The sequence below is a fragment of the Podarcis pityusensis genome (genome assembly GCF_964106645.2).
Source record: "Podarcis pityusensis genome assembly, chromosome: 2".
Lineage (NCBI taxonomy): Eukaryota > Metazoa > Chordata > Lepidosauria > Squamata > Lacertidae > Podarcis > Podarcis pityusensis.
In genome coordinates this window covers 16,300,831-16,327,054 of record NC_138029.1, presented here as the reverse complement: position 1 = coordinate 16,327,054, position 26,224 = coordinate 16,300,831, and the positions used below count along the sequence as shown (strand labels likewise).

At 45.5% G+C, this 26,224-nt stretch overlaps 1 protein-coding gene across 2 annotated transcripts in view; it reads left to right on the top strand.

Moving 5' to 3' along the window:
• The first annotated feature begins 16,252 nt into the window (after nt 1–16,252).
• The window catches only part of VDR (vitamin D receptor), an 88,687-nt gene continuing 78,715 nt past the window's right edge, over nt 16,253–26,224 (top strand). Inside the window, exon 1 of one of the 2 annotated variants that reach the window (XM_080994801.1) lies at nt 16,253–16,315. The gene's annotated coding sequence lies outside the window, so the exon portion shown is untranslated. The other variant, XM_080994802.1, reaches the window with a different exon arrangement.

The following is a 26,224-nucleotide window of genomic DNA, read 5'->3' as shown; positions in this document are numbered from 1 at the left end:
ATCTAAATCAGTGAGGTTGTTCTGTAACTTGCTGTCCTAAACACCATTTATACATAGGACTGTGTTTGCCAAAAATCATAATCTTGGTCTTAGAGTAATTTATTGATAGGTTTTCCTATTTACAGTATGTACTGAACACTTCCAAGAGATTTCTAAGGGCTGATCGGGAAAGAGAGAGGAACACTAAATCATCTGCATGCATCAAGATTGAGATCTTTCTGTTCCTAATTACAGGAGAGGCGGAGTTTGCATTCGCTAAATACGGCACCAAATCATTAATATAAAAGTTTAAATGAGTGGGAGCCAGAAGGATTGCAATCTGTAAACCCTAACTCCCATCTACAGAAGCACTCTTTCCAAGGAATTTTCACTGGCTAAAGTTGCCCAGTTGTTGGAAAGGCTGACCTTGACTCTCTGGTGCCCTGAAATGTTTTTAGGAAGACTTCTCACAAAGTCTGTGCGTCACACTCATCAGTATTCTTCATTTCAGCTGACTGCAGAGTTCAGCACTTTAAAATTGACTTTAAACAAGAGATCAAAATTTCATAACACGTTCTTTTCCTGATCTGCTCCCATTAAGTCAATTTTAAAACATTTAGCAAAACATTTTCCTCCAGGCAAATTAAAGTTGTCGAGCCTGGTAAAGATGGCTCATCTGTGTTGCTGCCTCTTCTACACTTATTTCAGATTTTATCTCTTCCTTTAGGTTCACTGTTTGTCTCCACATGGAAGGAGATGGGGCAAATATCTCCTGAGGGCCAGGAAGGGTCAAAATAATAATAATAATAAATTTTATTTATATCCCGCCCTCCCCAGCTGAAGCCGGGCTCAGGGCGGCTAACAACAATAAAATAGTACAACATTCTAAAATCATTTCATTATAAAATTAATTCAACTCAAATTGATGGCAACCTTTAGGCTAAAGTTCTGTGAAGATTGCCAAAGGAGGGAGTCAGGCTGTGCCCTGACCAAAGGCCTGGTGGAACAGCTCTGTCTTGCAGGCCCTGTGGAAAGATGTCAAGTCCCGCAGGGCCCTAGTCTCTTGTGACAGAGCGTTCCACCAGATCGGAGCCACAGCCGAAAAAGCCCTGGCTCTGGTTGAGGCCAGCCTAACCTCCCTGTGGCCTGGGACTGCCAAGATGTTTTTGTTTGAAGACCGTAAGGTCCTCCGGGGGACATACCAGGAGAGGCGGTCCCGTAGGTACAAGGGGCCTAGGCCGTGTAGGGCTTTAAAGGTTAAAACCAGCACCTTAAACCTGATCCTGTACTCCACCGGGAGCCAGTGCAGATGGTATAGCACCGGGTGAATGTGATCTGGTGGCGAGGAACCCATAAGGAGTCTCGCCGCAGCATTCTGCACCCGCTGGAGTTTCTGGGTCAGTCTCAAGGGCAGTCCCACGTAGAGCGAGTTACAATAATCCAGTCTGGAGGTGACCGTCGCGTGGATCACAGTGGCTAGGTCAGGGCGAGAGAGGTAAGGAGCCAACTGCTTAGCTTGGCGGAGTTTAAAAAATGCCGCCTTTGTTATAGCTGCAATCTGCGCCTCCATGGAAAGGGAGGTGTCGAAGATTACACCCAAACTCTTAACGGACGGTGCTGGCACTAATTGCACCCCCGCAAGAGATGGGATATCACACATCTTACAAAAAGAGATAGAAGATCTAGAAAATGTGTATCCACTAACACAGGCAGGGGGAATGCTTGGCCCTTCAGATGCTTCTGAACTGTAACTCCTATCATCCCAAACAAGCATGGCCATTGGCTAGGGATGATGGGAGTTGTAGTTTACCAGCTTCTGGAAGACCAAAGATTCCCCACACCTGCTCTAACATGAATCAGATGAATCAGAAAAAAAATCATGTGAACTCAGGGTCATTTTTGTTATTATACAAAATTTAAAAGTTTCCTTTTTTAGAGTGGCTCTCACCCCATTCGCACACTCCTTTTAAGTAACAAGAAGGGGATTTAGCAGGGGCTTGGGTCGTGGTTGTAGGCCTCACCTCTCTACCTACCATTCAGTGTAGCCCACCTGAAGAAACGGCCCAACAACCAAAGATCTTGACCCAGAAAGATCTTGCTCCTCCCACAAAGATGCCTTGCGATGTGAAGTGGGATAGCTGTGAGATTAAAGAAGACAACTTGTTGGTGCCCATCTAGCTACCCCTGAATCACAGAAAATGTTTCTAGCATTCCTCCAAATAATGTCGATTTCCTAATGTTACAATTATGTTTGCCACACGGTCATTAAAAGCAGCGAGCCTTGGATTAACTTTTATTAAGTTTACTCAGGAGCATTTGCATCTACAATTTTAAACAGCCGCCATCTGCTGCCCCCACATTACCTCTGTCTGAATTACCGTGTGCTTTTGCTTTTTGTGTAGTTTATTCATCCACCGCTGCCCCTACAGTGGAGGAATAAACTACTGGGGAGAAGCACTTTGCTCTGTCCCCATCCTGACCAGAAAGCCCTGGCTGTACCCAGAAGCAGATGGCTACAAAGAGCAATCCAAACTTTTATCAGGGAGTAGCAAACCAACAGATCAACGAGTGTATCCAAAGCTCTGTAAGCTTGTGCCAGCCAGGGGGGGCGAATGGCAGGGGGTGCTGTAGCTTCTTTTTTGCTGTGGCAGCTCAGCTCAGGCCCCTCGGGGGAATGGGGTAGCTAAGGATCCAGCAGGTCCATGGCTGGCTCTGCTTCTCCTGTGCCCCACACCTGTAATGCCCTGTTTCCAGAGCATGTATTGACTGCTGCCTGTGGAAGGTGTCCATGTTCTGCACTTCTCATGGGCACAGCAGAGACCTCTGCAGTGACAGTCTCCACATCAACAGCAGAGGCTGACCAAGGTCAGAGGCGGAGCAACTTTACCATATCCTAACCCCCTCCAACCTAGACAGCATCTTAAAAAGCAGAGACATCTCCTTGCCAACAAAGGTCGGTATAGTTAAAGCTATGGTTTTCCCAGTAGTGATGTATGGAAGTGAAAGCTGGACTATAAAGAAGGCTGAATGCCGAAGAATTGATGCTTTTGAATTATGGTGCTGGAGGAGATTCTTGAGAGTCCCATGGACTGCAAGAAGATCAAACCTATCCATTCTTAAGGAAATCAGCCCTGACTGCTCACTGGAAGGACAGATCGTGAAGCTGAGGCTCCAATACTTTGGTCACCTCATGAGAAGAGAAGACTCCCTGGAAAAGACCCTGATGTTGGGAAAGATGGAGGGCACAAGGAGAAGGGGACAACAGAGGACGTGATGGTTGGATAGTGTTGTTGAAGCTACCAGCATGAGTTTGACCAAACTGCAGGAGGCAGTGGAAGACAGGAGTGCCTGGCGTGCTCTGGTCCATGGGGTCACAAAGAGTCGGACATGACTAAACGACTAAACAACAAACGCCCTCCTGCATGCAAAGTTCAGGGTGTTGGGTTTGCTCTCTTTGCTATGTACATTCCATACAGAGCACACAACTTCTTCCAAAGAATTCTGGGAGGTGTAGTTTGCCCCTGAGATTCACAGTTCCTAGCACCCTTAACAAGCTGCATCACACCGGCTTTTAGTGACAAACCAGAGTCCCCTTCATCAGAGGCAGAGCTAGCTGTTGCGGCACCTGGAGTGGTGTGCACCCAGGGGGTGGGGCTAGCCGCCTGCTGTGGTGGAGCTAGCTGCCCATGGGGTGGGGCGAGCGTTCCAGGGGGGCTGGGTGCACGTCCCGGGGGGTGCACCAGTCGCTGTGTGCCTCCCAGGGGGTGCGTCACCCACTGCGAGCCTCCTGGGGAGTGTACCGCCCACAGTGGGCATCAGGGGGCAGCGTGATGATGTTACCCCCCCTCAGGGATGGCACCTGGGGCGGACAGCACCCACCGCACCCACCTTTCCCTGCCTCTGCCCTTCATGTCTTATATAGGAGTTAAGAAGTTTCCATGAGTAGAAAGGGAAGCGGGGGCCACACTGTTTGCCCTGCCCCCAATGTTAGTTGCCTTCCTGGCCCTCTGATGGCCATGTCTGAGGAAGGGAAACTTCATATGTGGGGTTCTATGTGCATAGACTTCCAAGTTATTTGGAACCCTGCACAACCAGAGTTCCAGATTGCATGGAAGGATATGCATCTGTCTGTAGGTTTCCCTTCTTCAGCTATCCAAACTCAAAGCATCAGTGTGAAAGGGTGGGGAAGGACAGGATGTTGGGGGCTCGGCCCATGGTGTGGCTCTGCTTCGCCTTCTACTTGTCGAGCCTGTACAGAAACTGGACTTGGAATGTACACTGCAGGACCATTTAACTCTAGCTCATGAAAGCCTTTACTAAAATATAAATGTGTTTGATCTTTAAAGTGACAGGGAGCTCCATGTATTTTTGCTGGCTATAACTCATTCCCTTGCACTGAGGATGCTACCTTTGAAATGGATGTTCTGCCCAACTACTTGTATGTAAGACGAAAGTTGTTACGCTCTGCAACAGAATCTTCTGCATCAGGGAAAAACTCATCAGGGTGGGGGAGACTCATCCAGCCCCTGGGAGATCTCCCAACATTTGGCAAAACATTTTCCGCAAACTTGTAGCAACTTCACTGCATTCCGTTCAGTTTAGTCACTTTTAGGACCATTGCTCTTAGTAGAGCAATGTGTTGATTTACCAATGGCTGATATTATATGCTTTGAGTTCCCACATTATTTTTCCATTTGTAGCACAGAGAGTTAAAGATGTGCTGCTTTTTTATTTGGCTGGATGGATGCCCTGCTTTGTAATATGTTGCACTGCAGTGTTTTGTTCAACATGTAAGCTGCTGTGGAAAAACTGGATACTTCCCCTCTATAAATAAATAAACCCTCTGATTTATTTGGATCTTTACACATCTTGTTTACATATTCTTTTTAATGTTTGAAACAACTGGTAGGTTTTGCAACATTCACTAAGCATGAATGAATCAAGAATGAATTGCACATTGGTAGGATTCCCAGCAGCACATTAAGCGATAGGCAGAACACACCCTAGCCTTGTTGAATGAATCAATGACCAATGTGTTGAGAGACAGGTGGATTTACTGCTTAATAAATATTTGTACTAAATTGATGGTGATATTTCAGCCAACTTTTCACTTGTCCTGAACTTTGGCTATAGAATTCACTGAATTTATGGTGGCCAGATGAAAAAAGAAGAAGAACATAACTAGATCTTCAATGCCCTGGAGGAAGAAGCAACAGACTTCAGAGGTTTGCCTTTTGAATTTCTACCAGAGAAATCAGAGACATGCAATGAAATTCCCCATATAATAAAATCAGCTCAGTTTGGCAACTCCCAAGGTCAATTGGGGAGCCATGCAAAAGCAGGAGACTGGGATGAACTTCACTGCCTCTTAATATATTAATTGCCATTTTGCTCACTGTAGATCAGGGAGAGCCAACCATGGTGCCTGCCATATGTTGTTGAATGTACCCCAGCTCCCTTTTCTGACCGTTAGTCATGCTGGTTGGGAATGGCGGGAGCTAAAGCCGAACATCTGAAAGATATTCTGCTCCGCTCTAGTCTTGTCAAATTCTCCTCCTTGCAAACAGAGAAGGAGGACATTTTTTCTTCTTCTAAAATCTGCCCCATGAAGTAGTTTCAGTTTTGGAATCTACCTGTGATTGCATTTAAGGGTGCAATTGCAGAATTGTAGAATTCTCCATTCTTTGCGCCTATGATTTTTGTGAAAACATCAGTTAGCCTCCAAGCCAACAACTGTCCGCAACCCAGCTCTAACACTTGATATGCATCCTTTCCTATACTGTGCCAAAAGACAATTCACATTCCTATGGTAAACTGACGGGCAACAACAAGATTTAACTGCAGCTTCAGCCCAATGGGCCTTCCAGCAAAAACTTTGGGGGAATAAAATTTAAAGAACATGGGAGACCTGTTAATAAAGGGTTATTAATTCAGGGTCATATATGAGCAGGGGTTTGCAGGGTGCCACACTGAGAGCACCTGGTGGAAATGAGCAGTGGTTTAATATGGTCCAAACTAAAACATCAGCCTTAGTCTGTGATTCACAAACTGCAAGGTGAGGCTCTGGTATTCAAAATGGCTTCAGCTGAAATTCTCAAGATGTGGCACTTAGTGCAAGCTCTGGTTATTTCCATATGGTATGAAGCAGACCTTGGAAATTGAAGTGTACATCTCATTGGTCTCAATGCAGCCAGTCTAGCTTATTTGCAAGCTTGAATGGTGTGTGGGTTGTCTCATTAACCACTCTGCTATACCCAACATGAATTTCCTCTGTGGCTGATCCACACCGAAGCCATTTTCAGGAGCAAAATGTATTGACTGAAGCTCTCAAGGTTGTTGAGACCAGTCCAATGTCCAGTTGTTGTGACACTGGAATGGAAGTAATCAAGGTATCTTAAGGGCAGGAATAAACACTATATTTAAGGAGCCAGAACTGCGTAATTGCTGGCTGTTCTATTTGCAGAGATTGGGAAATCTTTCATATTGTGCTTTCTCCTTCTCAGAAAGCCAGGGTGCAATTTGAATCAAGCATCTGAAAAGACTCTGTTTGAATGTTTGCTAACTCCTCCCACACACCACCTGAAGAATTTTATCAGACAATGATGATGTGAATGACACCAACAGTTTCCTCCTCCCCCTACAAACACGCCATTTGCATTTTTAATTCCTTGTCTGATTAAGAGTTCTGGGGAACTCCAAAGCTTGCACACTATTTTGTAACATTTTGATTCTCCTGATAATACCATTGCCCAAATGTGCATTTTATACTAGTTCTAGGTATGCCCTGCTGCCTTCAAATGAAGTCCTATTTGAAACCAGGGGAACTTATTTCGTTGTAAATATGGTTAGGATCTGCATGTAAATGATTTTGGGAAGCAGAGATTCCCAAGGCTCCTTCTCATATATTGTGATATGATTTCTACTACTATTGTTTCTGTGGAGAAATTGCCTTGAACTGGAGTTGCAAAGCACAAAGACTTCATCAAGGATCCAAATTTTATTGCAAGTTTATCTCATCACCTCTTGACTGAACCCAAATTTGAAGGTTTTCCAGAAAATAATGAACTTCAGCCTCTTAACCCTGAGCCCCACCACTGGAACAGAGGAAGCTGTGTTATCCTGAGTCAGGCCATTGCTCTATATAAGGTGAAAGGTAAAGGACCCCTGGACAGTTAAGTTCAGTCAAAAGCAACTATGGGGTGTGGCACTCATCTCACTTTCAGGCCAAAGGAGCCAGCATTTGTTTGTTAGATAGCTTGCTGTATCTAACTCAGAATTGTGTACACTGACTAGTTGTGCCTGTCTGGCTTTTCAGGCAGGAGTCACTCTCAGCCCTACCTGAAGATGCTCTACCATTCAGGTACCACTGTTCCCCATAGCTTTCATATGCAAAATGGTCCTGTGAACTGACCAGAGCTTATCCCTTTTCTTTGGGCTCAGGGCACAGACCCAGCACGTGTGCTTATGCCTTAAAAGACTTGCAGTATTTGCTGATGCCTGTGTGTTAATTGTCCTGATCAGCACATTTTTTGGCTTTTATGTCTTTCAACAAAGATAAAACCTAATTGATCTGACTTCATAAAATATTAGGTCACACTAATTAAATAATCCCTCTTAATTGCTCCCTTTAATGTTGAGCCCAAAAAGAAGTAGGAGTTGAAAGAGAAGCAGGAGAGAAGCTTTGTTAGATGTGTGGTATGAAGCCATATAAATTATATACAACGTATCACCCTATGAAATACAACCATCTACATATAATATGGATTCTTTGACCTGAATCTTTACAATTTGTGGGAAATTGTATAACTGAACTGTGAAACAATTTTTGGGCTGAACCATTTGGACATGAAGAGACATATCCCCAGTTATGTCTTTTCAGAAAGTCCCACATTCATGGTGTCGGGTTTTTGGTTTTTTAAGACTGGTAGTAGTTCTAAACTGGCACTAACAATATTCTCAGTAGTATTTGTGTGACAGCTTGCAAAAAAACTGCTTTCAAAAAGTTACTTTCTTGCCAATTGAATTTTATTAATTATAATAAGTATACCCCACTTGCCTGTCTAAAAGGACCCGCCCCCCAGCAGTTAATGTACCCTGATAGGTTCCTTTTTCTATCAGTGAGCCCTGATTGGCTTGTCTGGCTGTGATACGAAGGCTGCAGGAAGCATTGGGAGGCTAAATTGATGCTCTGCCAAGGGCACTATGGGAAATTAAAATAGTGACTCAATACAGCTGCCAAGCACAACTCAGAATGCTGCACCGGAGAGGAAATTAAGGATCACCCAAGACAGACATCAGTAGTGGGCCCTGCCAGTGGATTGGGTTCTGGAAGCTGCCCAAGGTTTCCAGATGTTGAGTCAACCCTGATTAAGCACCATCAATATTTTTTTTTTAAAGGTGGGGGGGAACACACCTCAGCAGAAATGTGAATAAAGACTATCCACTAAACAGATTTTCCCTCAGGTACTATCCCAAGTAGCCAGGCAGCAGCAGGCCTACAGAGATGGAGTCAGTTGGCCTTCTTATAGGAGGTCCCACAGCTCTGCCTTCATGACTAAGAAATCCCTGTATTGTGTCCTCCTTCTGTACCACAGAATACTAAGAAATATAGTCCCAGTGCACATGCAATTTCCCTCTCAAAGGAATGGCCGCCTGGCAGGAAATGATTGACCAACTGTGGACTATTTAGACAGTTACAGTGGAAGAACCAGAAATGTTGCACGCTCAGAGATATCACAATAGCGACATGTCTGTGTGTGGCAATGTTGTAACTAGGGAGGTGCGAATCTGTCAGTTTCAGGTTCTCTCAGTTTCTCATTTTTCCAATCATAAATTCAGCTCTTCACAGTTCCACATTAATCTGTGATTTTAAAAAAAGTTCTCATGAAAATTAATCAGTTTTTTTAATGGACTTTCTCCTAATATGCATGTTTTTTTCACAGAGCAAGTTCCCCTAAAAGAATGCATTTTTGTATCTTGTTTTTACTAATATATATAGTTTTATGCATACTTTTCTCCAGCATATGAATTTCCATACACATTACTTGGCTGCAAAATTAAGAAAACTGTGGATTTCAAAGGATGGCTATGTTTCGCTTCACATATTGTTTTGGGAAGCACAACTTTTGATAGGTTTGTGTTTAACTGAGAACTGAATCAAATTTCTCCCCATCCTTAGTTGTAACACATGTTTTTGTGCAAAAATCTGATGCTGTCCCTCACATTATCTGCTGCAATTTATAACTTGTGCAATTTATAAGTTGTACTATAGGAGTATGCTGTAATGTGCCTTTATTTGAACTCTACAGCTCTTGCCATTACGATATAAAATGTCTCGCCATTGTTTTGTTTCTGTTCCTCGCTTAGTGCTCTCCAGAATTCCTTCCTTTTATACAACTATGTGTGGAATATTCAGATTCCTATTCTGAGTCACAGTTTCAGTCCGGCCCATTTCAGAACAGCTGTGTGGGTAAACAGAGTACATGTATTTAAGCTCAAATAAAGTTAATAAAAGACCAGTACTAGGTATTTTTGGAAGTCTAGGTAAAAGATTAAAGTATTATTTCCCCTTCTCTCAGATGTGCCTTCATTCTAAGCCACAGAGATTGGTTTTCATTTGGACTTTGGATATTCATGTTATGCTGTTAGTGAGTAAAAGCACAGCACATCTGCATTCAGTTAGCTGGTAGCATTGAGGTGGGGATGGGAGTAGATTTTTGAGGGGGAAACTGAACTGGCATATTTATTTATTTATTTAACATTTTTAGCATTCTGCATCAGTGATATCACAATGACATTTTCAACATCATGCGGCAGTAGTACCACATTAATATATTAATAATCAGAATAACCAGAGCTTTTTTTCTAGCCGGAACTCACCAGAACTCAGTTCTGGCACCTCTCAGGTGGGCGTCATTGCATTGTACAAGAACAAGGGAGGCATTCATGGTGAGTTCCGGCACCTCTTTTGCTAGAAAAACAGCAAAAAATAGAATAACTACTAAATAAAATGAGAGAAAAATAAAAAGAATACAATTATCATTAACAAACCAATACAGCAATAACAGAAAATATATTTGCAAAACCTAGGTAGTATTTACTCCCAAAACTACATTAAATTTAATCGGATATGTAATCTCAAAGCACTCCCAGCAACACATGGGGGTTTATATTTTCCTGTAATTTATATATAATAAAAGTATAAGTAAATTTTCAACAAAATGATCATAATCCTGACTTCTCTATCACGCTCTGAAATCATATTGGTCAGTTTAACCCAAACTTTTTCAGCAGGGGGCCGGTCCACTGTCCCTCAGACCTTGTGGGGAGCTGGACTATATTTTGAAAAAAAATGTATGAATGAATTCCTATGCCCCAAAAATAACCCAGAGATGCATTTTAAATAAAAGCACACATTCTACTCATGTAAAAGCACGCTGATTCCCAGACTATCGCTGGGCTGGATTTAGAAGGTGATTGGGCTGGATCCGGCCCCCGGGCCTTAGTTTGCCTACCCATGGTTTAACCATACAGACAGGCTACCTCCTATACTTGATTTAGGTAATCATCCAGAGTAGGTGATTGGGTACTCTTTCACTTATATGCAATTATCCATTCTGGGGGAACATTTCCATCACTCATGCTGTTTCAGCAGCTGGATGAGGGGAGCTATCTTTGTTGGGAAAATGGCACAGAGAGTTCCACAGTCCTGATCTGATTCAGTGGTGATATGAAGGGTGTGACACCCCCTGCCTATTCTGACATGTGAATAAAAACACCAGAACCACAGACACAATATTGTATTGCTCTTTCTGTCAAAAACATCCTGTGCACACATTATCATTTACACAGGCTCCGGTGCGCTCACACCACTGCTGTTTGAAATCTAGTACATTTGACTTTAGCCATAATCATAGCTGTCAACTTTCAGATTTGAAAATAAGGGATCAGCAGCCTCGAAAATAAGGGATCTGCAGCCTCACCTGTCCCGGGGACAGTCTATGGGATATCTAACAATCCGGGATAGCAGCGGGAAGCAGTGGGAAACAGCGCTGGAATAAGGGAATTTCCCACAAAAAAAGGGAAGGTTGACAGCTATGGCCATAATCCATATCTATCCTGCAGCTTGATGCATTTCCCCCTCAAACCAGGCTCCATCCAAACTGAAAACATAAGTCACAGTCACTTAGCAGTTAAGTTGAGGTGTGTACATTTAAGACAGCTGTTGCACATGTGCAGATGACAACTTCTGGTTGGTGGTTTGCAGGCCCAAGGAAACACATCAGCTAATGCGCATCCAGTGACGACATCCCCACCTCCTCTCTGGTGCACACAGCAAGGTAAAATGCAACTTGAAGCGTACTAAAAGGAAACAAACTCTCTGCATGTTTAACTGCTAAAATGTACACAGCCATACTGTATACTGTTTATGAATCCCATTGCCTTTATTTGTGTTTTCTGTGCAATTACAGGCCCTCTCCTTTGTTTTTGTTTGATAAAGACACCAAACAACATTGCAGAGCTGTTGCAAGATGCTCTCCAGCTCAGCAATATTGAGTACTGTAACCCTGGACTATATCTGCATCTACAGTGCAATTTTTAATTTGTAAAAAATTAATATATATATATATTCATTGTCATTCACAGCCTTCATTTGCCGAAGATACTAAATTGTTCAGGGTCGTTAAAACAAAAATAGACCCCCACAAACCGAGTGAAAGGGAAGTAAAATGACAAACACAATTAAATGTAAACAAGTGTAAAATGATGCATGTTGGGGCAAAAAGAAATCTTAATTTCACATATACACACATGGAGTCTGAACTGACAGGGGCTGAGTGAATAGCTAGATGCCGCCTGTGATTACTAAACCTGGGATCTATGCAAAGCATGTGACAACTGCGGGCAAGGGGTGTTAGGTGTTGGCAGACCCTCTGCTGGCCCTCACTTGGCTTCTCAAACGTGGCTCCCACAGAAAACTAGTTGCTACCAAAGTCCTATAGCCATGGCGTAGATCCTCGAGGATCTGATGAGTAGTCAGATCGGAGACAATGAAGAGCCTTATCTTAGCCTCCATAGGCTTTCTTCAATAGCAGAATATAATTAAATCTCCATTGTCTTCACATCTCCATTATCACCCCATTCTTAACTAGATGGGTGGCATAATTTATTATTGTTGTTATTATTATTATTATTATTATTATTATTACTACTACTACTCCTGCACTGCTGTGAGAAGCATGGCTCTGGAAAATACCCACCCCAAGCCTGTGCAGTTGATGTGGGGGTGAGCAAGAAGGGGACTATATTGGGATTTGGGAGGAGGATAAGGTAAAGGTAAAGGGGCCCCTGACCATTAGGTCCAGTCGCGGATGCCTCTGGGGTTGCGGCGCTCATCTCGCTTTATTGGCCGAGGGAGCCGGCGTACAGCTTCCGGGTCATGTGGCCAGCATGACTAAGCTGCTTCTGGCAAACCAGAGCAGCGCACGGAATCGCCGTTTACCTTCCTGCCGGAACGGTAACTATTTATCTACTTGCACTTTGGCGTGCTTTCGAACTGCTAGGTTGGCAGGAGCAGGGACCAAACAACGGGAGCTCACCCCTTTGGGGGATTCGAACCGCCGACCTTCTGATCAGCAAGTCCCAGGCTCTGTGGTTTAACCCACAGCGCCACCCTTGGGAGGAGGATAATATGGAATAAATCCAATGGTCTATTCCCCCGCCCCCCGCCCCGACTTTTCGGAATTGACTCAGTAATATTTATCTTTCTTTTTAAACCACAGACTGTTAACAATGTATGAGCTGTCCAAAAGTAAACAATCCTTTGCCTTTTCTTTTGGCTAAATACCCTGGATTCTTGTTTGGTGCACATTCTATGCTGACACACTGTTTCCTTCCTGACAAGGCGGTACGCACGTGGGTAGGCTGCTTACCTCACTAATCTGTTGGTTTCCATACAGCAAGTACAAATCAAGTACTTTCAATCTCAGAAGAGAAAGCATCAAACTAAATGGAATCAGGGCTGCTATGGGTTTTCACTGCACAAATTTGGAATGGTTACGTAGTCATTAAGCTTTGACCTAGGCCATGTTCCCATGCTATCCTGGGAGAAACCTAAAAGTTGCTTTTGGTTGTTCAAACTAGAACTCACATAAAGATGCCCTGTAAGGGTTAAGGGGAATAAGAAAGTGGGGAAGCACATTTGGTGCCTTAAATGTCTGTTTTGTCCTATTGTAGAAAAAAAATGAGATATGAACTCCAAGATAATCAACTAGCCTTCCTCACACAATGTCCAATACTGTACTTCATATATATCCCCTTTTATGTATTGGGAAGAGTTTTGAGGTTGGGCAGAAAATCCAGATTCAAATCCCTGCCCATTGAGAACTGGGTAGCAAACATATACTACAACTCCCATCACCCCTGATCTTTGGCCATGCTGGTTGGGACTGATGGGAATAATAGTCTGGAGGGCACCATGTTCCTACCTCTAAATTACATTATTTCATAGATTATACGGCAGTCTGGACAGAACGTTTGATCAGTGTTTGCTGTGACAGACATTAAAAATGCCTAGAAGAGATGTCTATCTCTAAACTAAGGGACTCTTAGAATGTGCCCACTTAAATATGTCTCCCTGTCCCATTGTGCATTTATCGCTGCAAACACGGATGAACTAGGACTGCCCCCCCAAGCATGAAAAGATTCTGAGTGGCCTACTTCACAAGCTTGTCGTAAGAAGATGAACCCTACATGTGCTGCTCTGGGCTCCTTGGGGAATTTATAATATAGCAACTTGTCAAATCAAAGAGAAATAATTTGTTGGTCTGCATGTAACGTATTACAAAAGTGATATAGCTGTAACTAGAAAAGCAAGTAATGTGTTTCTTAGTTCAGCTGACACTGTGCTAGTTCAGACCAACAAAAAATTAGAAACAGGTTTAGGACACTTGAACCAGCATGATTCTGTTTCACAAGGAAAACTTTTCATGATACAGTAGTGATTTTCATATGTGAAAAGTGACTAATATTACTTTCTCTTAATCTTAGGCTAATAGTTGAGTATGCAATTCAAAAAAAATTTGTAATTTGTACTACAGTTTGGAACACAGAGGGGAAAGTGGGAAAAGAACAGAAGAAAGTATTGCATTGATTTTGGATTAGCTGATACTAAATAATGGAAAAACTATCTACGGTATATCTATATCTTGACGCAAGTAGTACAGGCATTAGTGATTTCAAGACTGTATGACTATGTGGGGCTTCCCTTGCGCTTGCTCTTGAAACTGCAGTCGGTGCAGAATGCTGCAGCATGGTTACTGGCACATCTAACACCTCTGCTCAGAGATCTACGTTGCGTGCCAATTTGCTACTGGGTCAAGTTCAAGCTGTTACTATTCTGATATACAACCCTTAAAAGACTTGCAAGCTTATTTGCAGGATCGCCAAGCCCCATATGTGCCCACCTGACTGCTTCAAGTGGCACTGTTACAGGTGCCATACAATATGGGTCCCGCACCTGTAAGAAATCAACATCTTAGCATGGCAACAGCTTCACTTTGGAACTCCCTGCCTATTGACTACACTTTGAAACTCCCTGCCTTCTCCTTTACTCTTTTCAGCACCTGCTTAAAACATTTTTGTTTATATGCAAGCTTATCCACACACGCAGAATGCCTTTTAATCTCTTTTCAGCTTACAGTTGATTTTAATTCTTTCTTTGAATTACCAACCTCAGAGTCTGGATGTCTGGTTGCTCCCACAACCAGCACTGCTTGCGACCCATCAGAAGCAACTTGTCTGTATATCGCTGAGTGGGGGCCCTCCACATTTTTCGGGGGGACCTGTCTCTTCCAGAGTCTCTGGAATGCTGGTGGGAGTTGGCAGTCCACCGACCAGGGCCAATGTGGTACCTGAGGCGAGCCACAAGATGGTGTCTCCCCTTCCTCGCTGGGGGAGAAGAGGTGAGCAAAGATCTACATCAGGGACATGGCTGACAATAAAGCGCCATATTGGGATTCTGCCACCTGAGGCAGTCACCCACCCTCATGGGTGGGCTGGCCAAGCCAACCATATATGAGAAAGCCAGCAGTGATGAGTTCTTCTTCTTTGGCAATCACTCATAGCCAAGTAATATTATCTTCCATAAACACAGTTTTAACAGTGAGTCCGTGACAGTGGAGGCCAATTCTCGACCCACACATCCTTCCACAGTGGGGACACTGGTTTCCGGGCAGCGGGTTGATCACGGTGTGGATTTGCCAAGCGTGCCCTCCTCCTAGCACATTTCTCCCTTGCGTCCCGAGTTCGAGTGTCTTCAAAGCCCATGACACCTTTGGTAAAGCCTGTTCTCCAACTGGAGCGCTCGCAGGTCAGTGTTTCCCAATTGTTGGTGTTTACACTACATTTTTTTAGTTTTGCCTTGAGACAGTCTTTAAAACTCTTTTGTTGACCACCAGCATTACGCTTTCCATTTTTAAGTTCAGAATAGAGTGGTACCTCGGGTTAAGTACTTAATTCGTTCCGGAGGTCTGTTCTTAACCTGAAACTGTTCTTAACCTGAAGCACCACTTTAGCTAATGGGGCCTCCTGCTGCCGCCACATGATTTCTGTTCTCATCCTGAAGCAAAGTTCTTAACCTGAGGTACTATTTTTTGGGTTAGCTGAGTCTGTAACCTGAAGTGTATGTAACCTGAAGCGTATGTAACCCGAGGTACCACTGTAGCTGCTTTGGAAGAGGATAATCGGGCATCTGCACAACATGACCAGTCCAACGAAGTTGATGTTGCAACAGCAACCCAGGCCACTGCCCGAGTCATATTTCCCTGGGAGTAAGTGCTTTTTGGACTGGCTGGGACTCAGACATATAGATATTATTAGGCTTGCGCCGTGAGAAGGGGAAGAGACCGACAGCCTCCCCTCTACCTCACGACGCGCCCATCACCTCACACAACCTGGGTGAGAGTCTGAGGGCAAAGAGCCACGTGACTCCCCTCGGCTGCCGGACGTGTGAGGCGTAAGCGACGTGAACCGAGAGCCGAGGAGGAAGGACAAGGAGTCGGGCTTCACGCGCCCTGCCTCTAAATACGCGAGGGCGGGGCAGGGGGCGCGTGAGCTTCGCCCGGGAAGCAGCGGGGGCGGGTTTAGAACCCGGTGCCTCGGAAAGTTATTGGGGCGCGCGGAAGAGCCTCGCTTCCCCATTGGACGAGGTCCGGGGAATTTCGAGCAGGAGGCGGGGCCGGGGGGTTTCCAGTCAATAGGGCGGTTGCCGGAATGGGGTTGTGTCGGGAGGCGTGGCGCGCGCGAGTGAGTGGCAGAGCCGGGACAGGGAGCGAAGGTACGGAGCGAGCGTGTGAGGGCTTCGGTGGGTTCTCGTGAGGGTGCCGTGGCAGAAAGGGAGACGACGCGCGAGTCCCCACCGTGAGGGGGCAAAGCGCCCGAGGCTGAAGGGAAGGAAGGAAGGAAGTTGGGGGACTGTGACTGTGTGTGTGAAGAAAAGTGAATATGACTAAGGTGGGGGGGAGGGAAAGTTTGGTGACGCGGGGTGGGGGGGTGGGAGAAGGGGGAGGTGAGGGGTTTGTTATTATTTTCTTTTAAAATATGTACAAATCACTTTTCTTAACGACCATTCATCTGCATTTATAAAGTCTCCGAACTGGTTCACTAACCTGTTCCAAATGGTTCACACTTAATATCGAGCTCTGCTAGGGTACTATGTGAGGTAAAACTGAAGGAAAATATAATTATTATCCCCCCCCCCCCCAAAAAAAACCCCCCAACAACTGTTGTGTGTTTCTGAACCTAAGGAGGTTGTCTCCTCTCCCCTGCTCTGCTGAATGGCTTTTTCTTGGTTTGTGGAGCCTATCCCTACTACGCCTTATAAGCCAAACACCTAAAAATACAAAGTTCTAAACTTAGGTACTGTGGGATATACCGTAATTCCAAATAAATAGAACAGGAACCTGGAACACAGTAAACTGAACTGAGACGCTTTGGCACGTGTATTCCTGGATGTACTTTGGGTGTGTAGGTGCAAGGAGGATGTGGTGGGTGCATACGTCAGTTAAGAGTTTTGCAAGTGTGTTTTACCTCTGCTTGTTTTGTGATCAGCTGCTATAAAGCGTGGTTAGATCACGTCCAAACCATTCCTTTAAAGCAGTCTTATACCACTTTAGCATACTTTCCCTGGGGAAACCCAGCCAGATAGGCAGGGTATAAATAATTTGTTGTTGATATTGTTGTTATTATTATCATCATCATCATCATCCCCGAAACATGCTGAGAACTGTAGTTTGTTAAAGCTGCTTAGAGTTGTAGCTTTGTGTGTAGAGTTGTCTACTCCTCACAACTTTCAGCATCCTTAACAAACTATAGTTCCCAGTTCTTTGGGGGAAACCATGACTGCCGAAAGTGGTATAATACTGCTTTAAATGTATGGTGTGGATGTGGCCTATGACTATAGATTTAATTACGGTATCCACATTGTCTCTGAACTTCCTGGTGGATAGGCAGTGCCACTCTGACCTGTGGTATCACTTTGCTCTGTGGCCAGTCATAGTTATGGGAAGGGGTGTGAAATGCTGTGCTAAGAGGAGGCTTTCTTTGCTATTCAACTTGTTTCCTTTCTCCTTCAAAGAATCTGAGCTCATGTGTGGACAAGCCAGCATCCATTGCTGACACCTGCTCTGCCCAACCCATTGAAGAAGCCAGTCTGGTGTTCTAACTATGTTGGTCAGCTGGGTCTAGCTGCCATGTTAATTTCCCACAATGCTCCTGATGTAGCATCCAGGGCTACATTAAAATGGCAGTTAGGCACAGCCAGAGGCATACCTAGACTCCCTTGTGTTTTTGGAAGGAGTTGTACCTTTGGCCCATGCCGACGACTGGATTTCTCTGCCAAGGCACCCAGCGGAGGCTGCACGCCTCACCTGGCTGTGCAGAGAAGTTGCCTGGGGAGCTTGCAGATGGGTGGACGGGCTCCTAGCCACTCCATGCCAGAGTAGAGTGATTCAATTTTTGCACCCTCTTGGTGGTGGCCAACCTGACCAGCTCCTAGGGACGACCCTGGATGCAGTTGCTGCTGCACACTGTTGCCTAGCGCTATCAGGTAAAGCTGAGGGGGCAGGCACTGATGGAGCACAGGACTCATTTGATATCACTTTGCTATATGGTAATGAGAACTGCTCTAGGTTTACGGTAACTTCAGACGTCCCCTACGATGGGGCTCTTGAATAAATATCCTCTGGATCCAGACTGCACTTCTATTTTACTAAATGTTGCAATGTCTTCCAGTTCTTCCTTGAATGTGGCATTGTCCTAATTTATTACCTACTGTCTCTGTTCTAGTGACAATTCTATCTCTTTTAAAGAGCACTGAGGCCTTATTTATGAGACCCAGAGTAATGCAATGGGGGACGTATTTATCTGACATATCAGACAGTGAACACAGGCCAAGGATCTGTCTGTGATCACTTGTGATGATCATGTCTTCCTGAACACTTTGGTGCTGTAATGTGTAAAGAAGACTTTTTAGAGCTTTCCTCCATAGAAGTGTGATTACTTGGAGGACAGAATTGAATTAAACTAGAGATGACTTGTATAATAAGTACACATGGGCAAAGAATTCCTGCATTGCAGGGAGTTGGACTAGATAACCCTCCTGGTCCCTTCCAACTCTACAATTCCATGATTCTATGAGTCTATGGTTACCCTGGCTTGGCTTTCCCCACCTTTTAAAAACAGTTGTTTGAGACCCGGTTTGCTGAATAAATATTTGTACATGAACTAAACAGAAGTTTAGAGATGGCTACTTAAGATACCATTTTGTGTACAGTCTAGCCTAAGTGCTACAACAGCATCAAATCTCTAATCCTACCTACCCTGGCTCTGTGCCAGCATCACTGACAGTAGAGAGCTCTAAATGTCTGCATAGCACATGCTGTTCAGGTTAGTGTCTGAACCCATTGACCTCATGTTAGTAGTTCCATACAAACAAATCTGATTTGGGGATTTAGGCAGTGCTTAATTTTGAAAATGAAGTTGCTTTTTTTAAACACACACACACACACACACACACTCTTCCTCACAATCTCAGATGTATGGAACATTTGTTCCTCTGTACATTTGTTATTATTTCCTCATGTTTATATCCTACCCTTCATGGAGCTCCTCTCATTCCTGGACGGGGTTGCCCTCTTTATTTGCAGAGCTAGGTTCAGCTGAGAAAAAGCGACCAGCCTGAGGTCACCCAGTGAACTTCGCAGCTCAAGCTAGGATTTTCAGTCCCCAAATCAAGTATATGCCAATGTCACTGTCTTCTTTATCATGGTTTCATCTTCATGGTTGAGCCTTGGCAAGTCTAGTTAAGTCTTGGAGTTAGGTCGCTTGCCCCTGCAAAAAAATGCAATAAGAGAACAATGCCTTATTAATACTTTAAAAGTCCATTCCCTGATTTCTTCCTGCTCACTAATCACTCCTTGCTTAGTTCAGATCTGTGCTGTTTAATTTTCCTACCTAGTTTGAGCCAAGACTTGACTATATCTACACTGTAGTTAGGATGGATCGCAGCCTTGTGTACCATTCTGGCAGAAGTGGCATGGGAGAATCATATCACTCAAGGAAATACAGTCGTACCTTGGATCCCGAACGCCTTGCGAGTCGAACGTTTTGGCTCCCGAATGCCGCAAACCTGGAAGTGAGTGTTCCAGTTTGTGAATGTTCTTTGGAACCCGAATGGCCAATGCAACTTCTGTAGCTTCCGATTGGCTGCAGGAGCTTCCTGCAGCCAATCGGAAGCTGCGCCTTGGTTTCCAAACATTTTGGAAGTCGAACGGACTTCCAGAACGGATTCCGTTTGACTTCCAAGGTACCACTGTATATAAATAGAGCCTCTTCCAGCATCTTCATATAGGAATCTGGACTTCTGCACTCCATTTTTTGTCCAGCCCTGTGTTTCCCAAACACCTGTTTGCCAGGTAATGGAACTGCAGAAACTGTTGACATAGGGGAGGCAGGAGGCTGTGTAGCAGTTTACTATTTGCCCATTCTCTCCCATGATTGCTACAGCCAAGTACTTTCCCCTCAAGTCAAATTTTTGGTTTGAGCCTCTTTTGGTTTGAGCCTCTGAACAATGGATGTGAAAGAGTAGGCCCACTCTTTTAATTCTTTTGCTTTATTTCATTTTCCTGTGGAGTACTTGATTTATATATTTGTACAAAACATATTTTCATCATGTGCTTGCTGTACTTCTCATTCTGTGGGTTGTCTAAATAATAAAAGTTCTGAAAACTAGCTTAGCCTAGTGAGAGCCGCCTCGTTGCTCCACTATTAACTTGTTTGGTGGCCTTGGAAGGTTTCATTGCTTCTGCTTAAACATTCCTCATAGAGTTTTCAGGAAGATGAATAACTAATTATTTTACATACATTAGAAGTAGTGGGTACTTCAGTAAAAAGAAAATAAATCCCAGTTTTTAAATTTTATGTAGTTTCTATACTTAGATAGAAAACCAACTATTATTAATGCATTGGCCACAGTCTAGCAGACTTTCTCCCCCATGCTTTTCAACATCTACATGCAGCTGCTGGGAGAGATCATCATGGGGTTTGGGCTGGGTGTTCATCAGTATGCGGATGATACCCAGCTCTACCTCTCTTTCAAATCGGAACCAGTGAAGGCGGTGAAGGTCCTGTGTGAGTGCCTGGAGGCGGTTGGAGGATGGATGGCGGCTAACAGATTGAGGTTGAATCCTGACAAGACAGAAGTACTGTTTTTGGGGGACAGGAGACGGGCGGATGCGGAGGACTCCCTGGTCCTGAATGGGGTAACTGTGCCCCTGAAGGACCAGGTGCGCAGCCTGGGAGTCATTTTGGACTCACAGCTGTCCATGGAGGCGCAGGTTAATTCTGTGTCCAGGGCAGCTGTCTACCAGCTCCACCTGGTACGCAGGCTGAGACCCTACCTGCCTGCGGACAGTCTCGCCAGAGTGGTGCAGGCTCTAGTTATCTCCCGCTTGGACTACTGCAATGCGCTCTATGTGGGGCCCTATGTGACCCGGAAACTGCAATTAATTCGGAATGCGGCAGCTAGACTGGTGACTGGGAGTGGCCGCCGGGACCACATAACACCGGTCCTGAGAGATCTGCATTGGCTCCCAGTACATTTCCGAGCACAATTCAAAGTGTTGGTGCTGACCTTTAAAGCCCTAAACGGCCTCGGTCCTGTATGCCTGAAAGAGCGTCTCCACCCCTACACTGAGATCCAGCGCCAAGGGCCTTCTGGCGGTTCCCTCATTGCGAGAAGTGAGGTTACAGGGAACCAGACAGAGGGCCTTCTCGGTAGTGGCGCCCGCCCTGTGGAATGCCCTCCCTTCAGATGTGAAGGAAATGAGCAGCTATCTTCTCTTTAAAAGACATCTGAAGGCAGCCCTGTTTAGGGAAGTTTTTAATATTTAATGCTGTATTGTTTTTAACACTTGATTAGAAGCCGCCCAGAGTGGCTGGGGAAACTCAGCCAGATGGGCGGGGTATACATAATAAATTATTATTATTATTATTATTATTAATTAATTAATTAATATTATTATTACATGCAAAGACTTGCACATGCACAGCAGGTCTAACTTTTCCCAATAGCAACCTTTCCCAAGACACATTACATGCTGCTCTCAACAGGGGAGAGTCTAGTTGTGCCTGGGTCCACCTTGGGAGCTTCTCGCAGACTTCTAGTTGGCCACTGTGGAAACAGGAGGTTGCACTAGATGGACCACTGGCCTGATCCAGCAGTCCCTTCTTATGTTCTTAACTCTTCCCTCTTTGTAATTCCTATGTTTAAAAATAAAGGGGGGGGGGAGGCTATTGCTTGTAGAAGCAAGGCACATGCCATGCTTTATGCCTGGTTCTGGTCATATTGCTTCTAGGCTGGGCAGTTCTCCCTTACTGTATGCCAGTGTTTTGATAATTATACCCAGAAAATATTTTGACAGGTTTCATACATTCATATGCTGTATGAATGTTGGTTTGCTTCATTGGTTAAGAACATGAGCTCTTAGCTAGACGTCTGTAGTACTAATGTCATCTTAGTCCTGCTGCTGTTTCTCAAGGTGTATGGAGACTTGTATAACATTGACAGTAAGTGCACTGTGGAAGCAAGCAGACCACAATAAGCACACATACAACCTTCTTCCCTGGGTCAAGAGAAACCTGTTCTGCCTCTAGCAGAAACTAGATTTGCACAGCATCAATTGGCCAGCTCTGCTGTTATTCACAAATTCACATTCCCCCCTCCCTTCTCGGAGCAGGGATTTGAGGGCCGTTGTGTTAGTCGCAATGAAGCTGTTTAAAAAGCTTTTTTTAGGTAAAAAACATAAAATACTGAACAAAAATTAAAACAGATAAACATAGAAGGTATTTGAAAACAAAGCAGACAGTTTTTCTGAAGCATGGGGTTTTTACTTTTTACTTTGTTGTACCACCGTGAACGGTGGTTTTTATTGATGTATTTTTATTTTGTTCCGTTTTATTTTGGTTTGGGGTTGGATATTGAGTGGGGTGGGGATTGGTTTTGTTTGGTATAATTGTTTTTGGTTTGGTTTGTTTTTCTATTTTGTAAATGGAGGTTGGTATGAGGCTTGGGATTGCTACCGTGGTGGGGCGAGGGAGGTATGGCGGTGGGGGCAGATGTTATAGGCGAGGGGGATCGAGATATGAATATGCGCGTACCCCTTCCAATCTGCGCCCCATCCCGAGGGACGAGGGTAGGGTGAGCAAGGATTACTCAACTCCGTCACTGGTGTTGTGCAATGCCAGGTCTATAGGCAACAAAACCGCCACCCTGCGAGATTTCTTCACCTCGCAGGGGGTTGACCTGGCTTGTGTGACGGAGACCTGGGTGCACGAAGGGGAAACTGTTACCTTACGAGAGATGGCGCCCCCGGGTTTCTCCGTCCTCCACCAGTCGCGGACTGTGGGCCGGGGGGGGAGGGGTGGCATTATTAATCCGGGAAGATTGTTCTTTCAGGGCTCTACCATCGCCATCGATCCCCGGCATTGAATGTGTTGGCCTAGTGTGGGGCTCCGAGGTGAGCTTGGCTGTCTGGCTGGTGTACCGGCCACCTAGAGCACCAGCAGCCACCCTGTCAGGCCTGCTGGAGGTGGTGGCCGGCTGGGCCTTGGAGTCCCCTAACCTATTGGTATTGGGGGACTTCAACGTCCATGCTGATGCCACTCACTCCTCACAGGCTCTGGACCTGGTGTCTTCCATGGCAACACTAGGGCTCTCCCAGTTTGTTTCGGGTCCCACACATCAAGCAGGCCACACGCTGGATCTGATCTTTGGCGTCGGTATAGATGTGATCATGTCTCCTTCGATGAAGGTGCCATGGTCTGATCACTTCGCTCTGAAAGCCAGGATTGATTTTCCACCCCCACCCTGCTTAGGTGGCGAGCCAATTTGGGCTCGCCCGCAGAGGCTGATGGACCCTGATAGATTCCGTCAGGCCTTGCGGGACCTTGCTCCCCCTGGCGACTCATTGACTGAGCTTGTTGAGGGCTGGAATATCCAGCTCCTAGCAGCCATCGATGAGATTGCACCTAGGCGCCCTCTGCGACCCCGCAGAAACCAGGCTCCCTGGTTTACCGAGGAGCTTCGGAAAATGAAGCGGGACCTCAGACGGCTAGAGCGAGTATGGCGGGGTGCCCGTGACGGAGCCTCAAGAACATCTTATAGGGTTTTTATGAAAACCTACGAGATGGCAGTGAAGGCCGCTAAGAAGTCCTACTTCTCGGCCTCCATTGCCTCCGCTAGCTCTCACCCGGCGCAATTATTTAGTATAATTAGGTCTTTAACGTCCCTTGAAGGACAGCCAAATTTAAAGAACAATTTGACACACAGCTGTGAGGCATTTGCAAGTTTTTTTGCGGAGAAGGTCCTGTTGCTCCGCCATGACCTCCCTGCCAATTTGGATACAATAAAGGAACTGGAGGCCCCTCGACTGTCCTCGGGTCCAGTATTGGACCACTTTGACCGGATATCCCCAGCCGATGTGGACAGACTCCTCCGAACTGGAAAGCCCACCACCTGTCCTCTTGACCCGTGCCCGTCTTGGCTGATTAAAGCGTGTCCAGACGAGATGTGGCCCCCCCCCCCGGGTGATATCATCAATTTGTCCCTTGGCACCGGGATATTCCCAGGGGAACTGAAGGAGGCAGTGGTGCGCCTGCTCTTAAAGAAAACATCATTAGATCCCTTAGATCTTTCCAATTACCGCCCGGTTTCGAATCTTCCATTCCTGGGTAAGGTGATTGAGAGAGCGGTTGCTGAACAGCTTGGTAGGTTTCTGGATGAAACATCGGCTCTGGATCCATTCCAGTCCGGCTTCCGTGCTGGTCATGGGACTGAGACGGCTCTGGTTGCCCTAACAGATGATCTCCGCAGGCAGCTGGATCGAGGTGGGTCGGGGCTGCTGATTCTTCTAGACCTGTCAGCAGCCTTCGACATGGTCGATCATGAACTCCTGGACCACCGCCTTGCCGACGTGGGGATCCAGGGCACAGTCCTTCAATGGTTGCGCTCGTTTCTCTCTGGTCGGGGACAGAGGGTGGCGCTTGGGGGGGAATTGTCATCGCGCCACTCCTTGGTGTGTGGAGTGCCTCAGGGTGCGATTCTCTCCCCGATGCTTTTTAACATCTTTATGCTCCCCCTCACCCAGCTTGTCCGGAGTTTTGGGCTGGGTTGCCATCAGTATGCCGATGACACCCAACTCTATCTGTTGATGGATGGCCATCCTGACTCGGCCCCAGACACACTGACCAGATGTCTGGAGGCTGTGGCTGGATGGTTACGTGGGAGCCGGTTGAAGTTAAATCTTTCGAAGACAGAGGTCCTCTGGCTGGGACGGGACGATATGGGATTGAGGGGGCAACTCCCATCTCTTGCGGGGGTGCAATTAGTGCCAGCATCGTCCGTTAAGAGTTTGGGTGTAATCTTCGATACCTCCCTCTCTATGGAGGCGCAGATTACAGCTATAACAAAGGCGGCATTTTTTCATCTCCGCCAAGCTAAGCAGTTGGCTCCTTATCTCTCTCGCCCTGACCTAGCCACTGTGATCCACGCGACGGTCACCTCCAGACTGGATTATTGTAACTCGCTCTACGTGGGGCTGCCCTTGAGACTGATCCAGAAACTCCAGCGGGTGCAGAATGCCGCGGCGAGACTCCTTATGGGGTCTTCGCTGCGTGATCACATTCATCCGGTACTATACCAACTGCACTGGCTCCCGGTGGAGTACAGGATCAGGTTTAAGGTGCTGGTTTTAACCTTTAAAGCCCTATACGGCCTAGGCCCCTCGTACCTACGGGACTGCCTCTCCTGGTATGTCCCACAGAGGGACTTACGGTCTGCAAATAAAAACATCTCGAAGATCCCAGGCCACAGAGAGGTTAGGCTGGCCTCAACTAGAGCTAGGGCTTTCTCGGCCGCAGCTCCAATCTGGTGGAACACTCTGTCACAAGAGACTAGGGCCCTGCGGGACCTGACATCTTTCCGCAGGGCCTGCAAGACAGAGCTGTTCCACCAGGCCTTTGGTCAGGGCGCAGCCTGACCCCCTCCTCTGGCAATCTGCACAGAATTTTGCTTAATGGTTGCCACCAATTTGATTTTAATTAATTTTTATAATGAAATGTTTTTAGAACGTTGGATTATTTTGATTGTTGTTAGCCACCCTGAGCCCAGCTTCAGCCGGGGGGGGGGATATAAATAAAATTTATTATTATTATTATTATTATTATTATTATTAGGGTGGGGAACAGTGTTGGATCCAGAAGCTTTTATATGTGTTTTTACAGGGGTGGAAGGTGCAGAGCTGGCATTGCAGCAGAAAGCCCACACCCATTCCTGTTTCAAGGCATTTTTGCCTTGGACTTAGTCCCCATCTGTAAATATTATGGAGATAACCTAATATCCTTATTAGGTTGTAAGAATCAGAGATTACTGTATGTGGAGCATAGTGAGAAGAGTGTTATTTAAATGATAAGTATTATCAGATTTCTCCAGTTGGGAGTTGGGTGCTGTCATAAAGTCATATCTGAAAGAATAATAGCATTTTAGGGTGTTCAGGGTGCTTAGTGAACTTCTTGTAATTTTACAAAAAAACCTGTGAGGTATTATTGCATAACACAGGTGGGGTGGGGGCCTGAGGCTGAGAGAAGAACTTGCCTAAACCCTTTGTAAGGGTAGCCAACATCGTGCCCT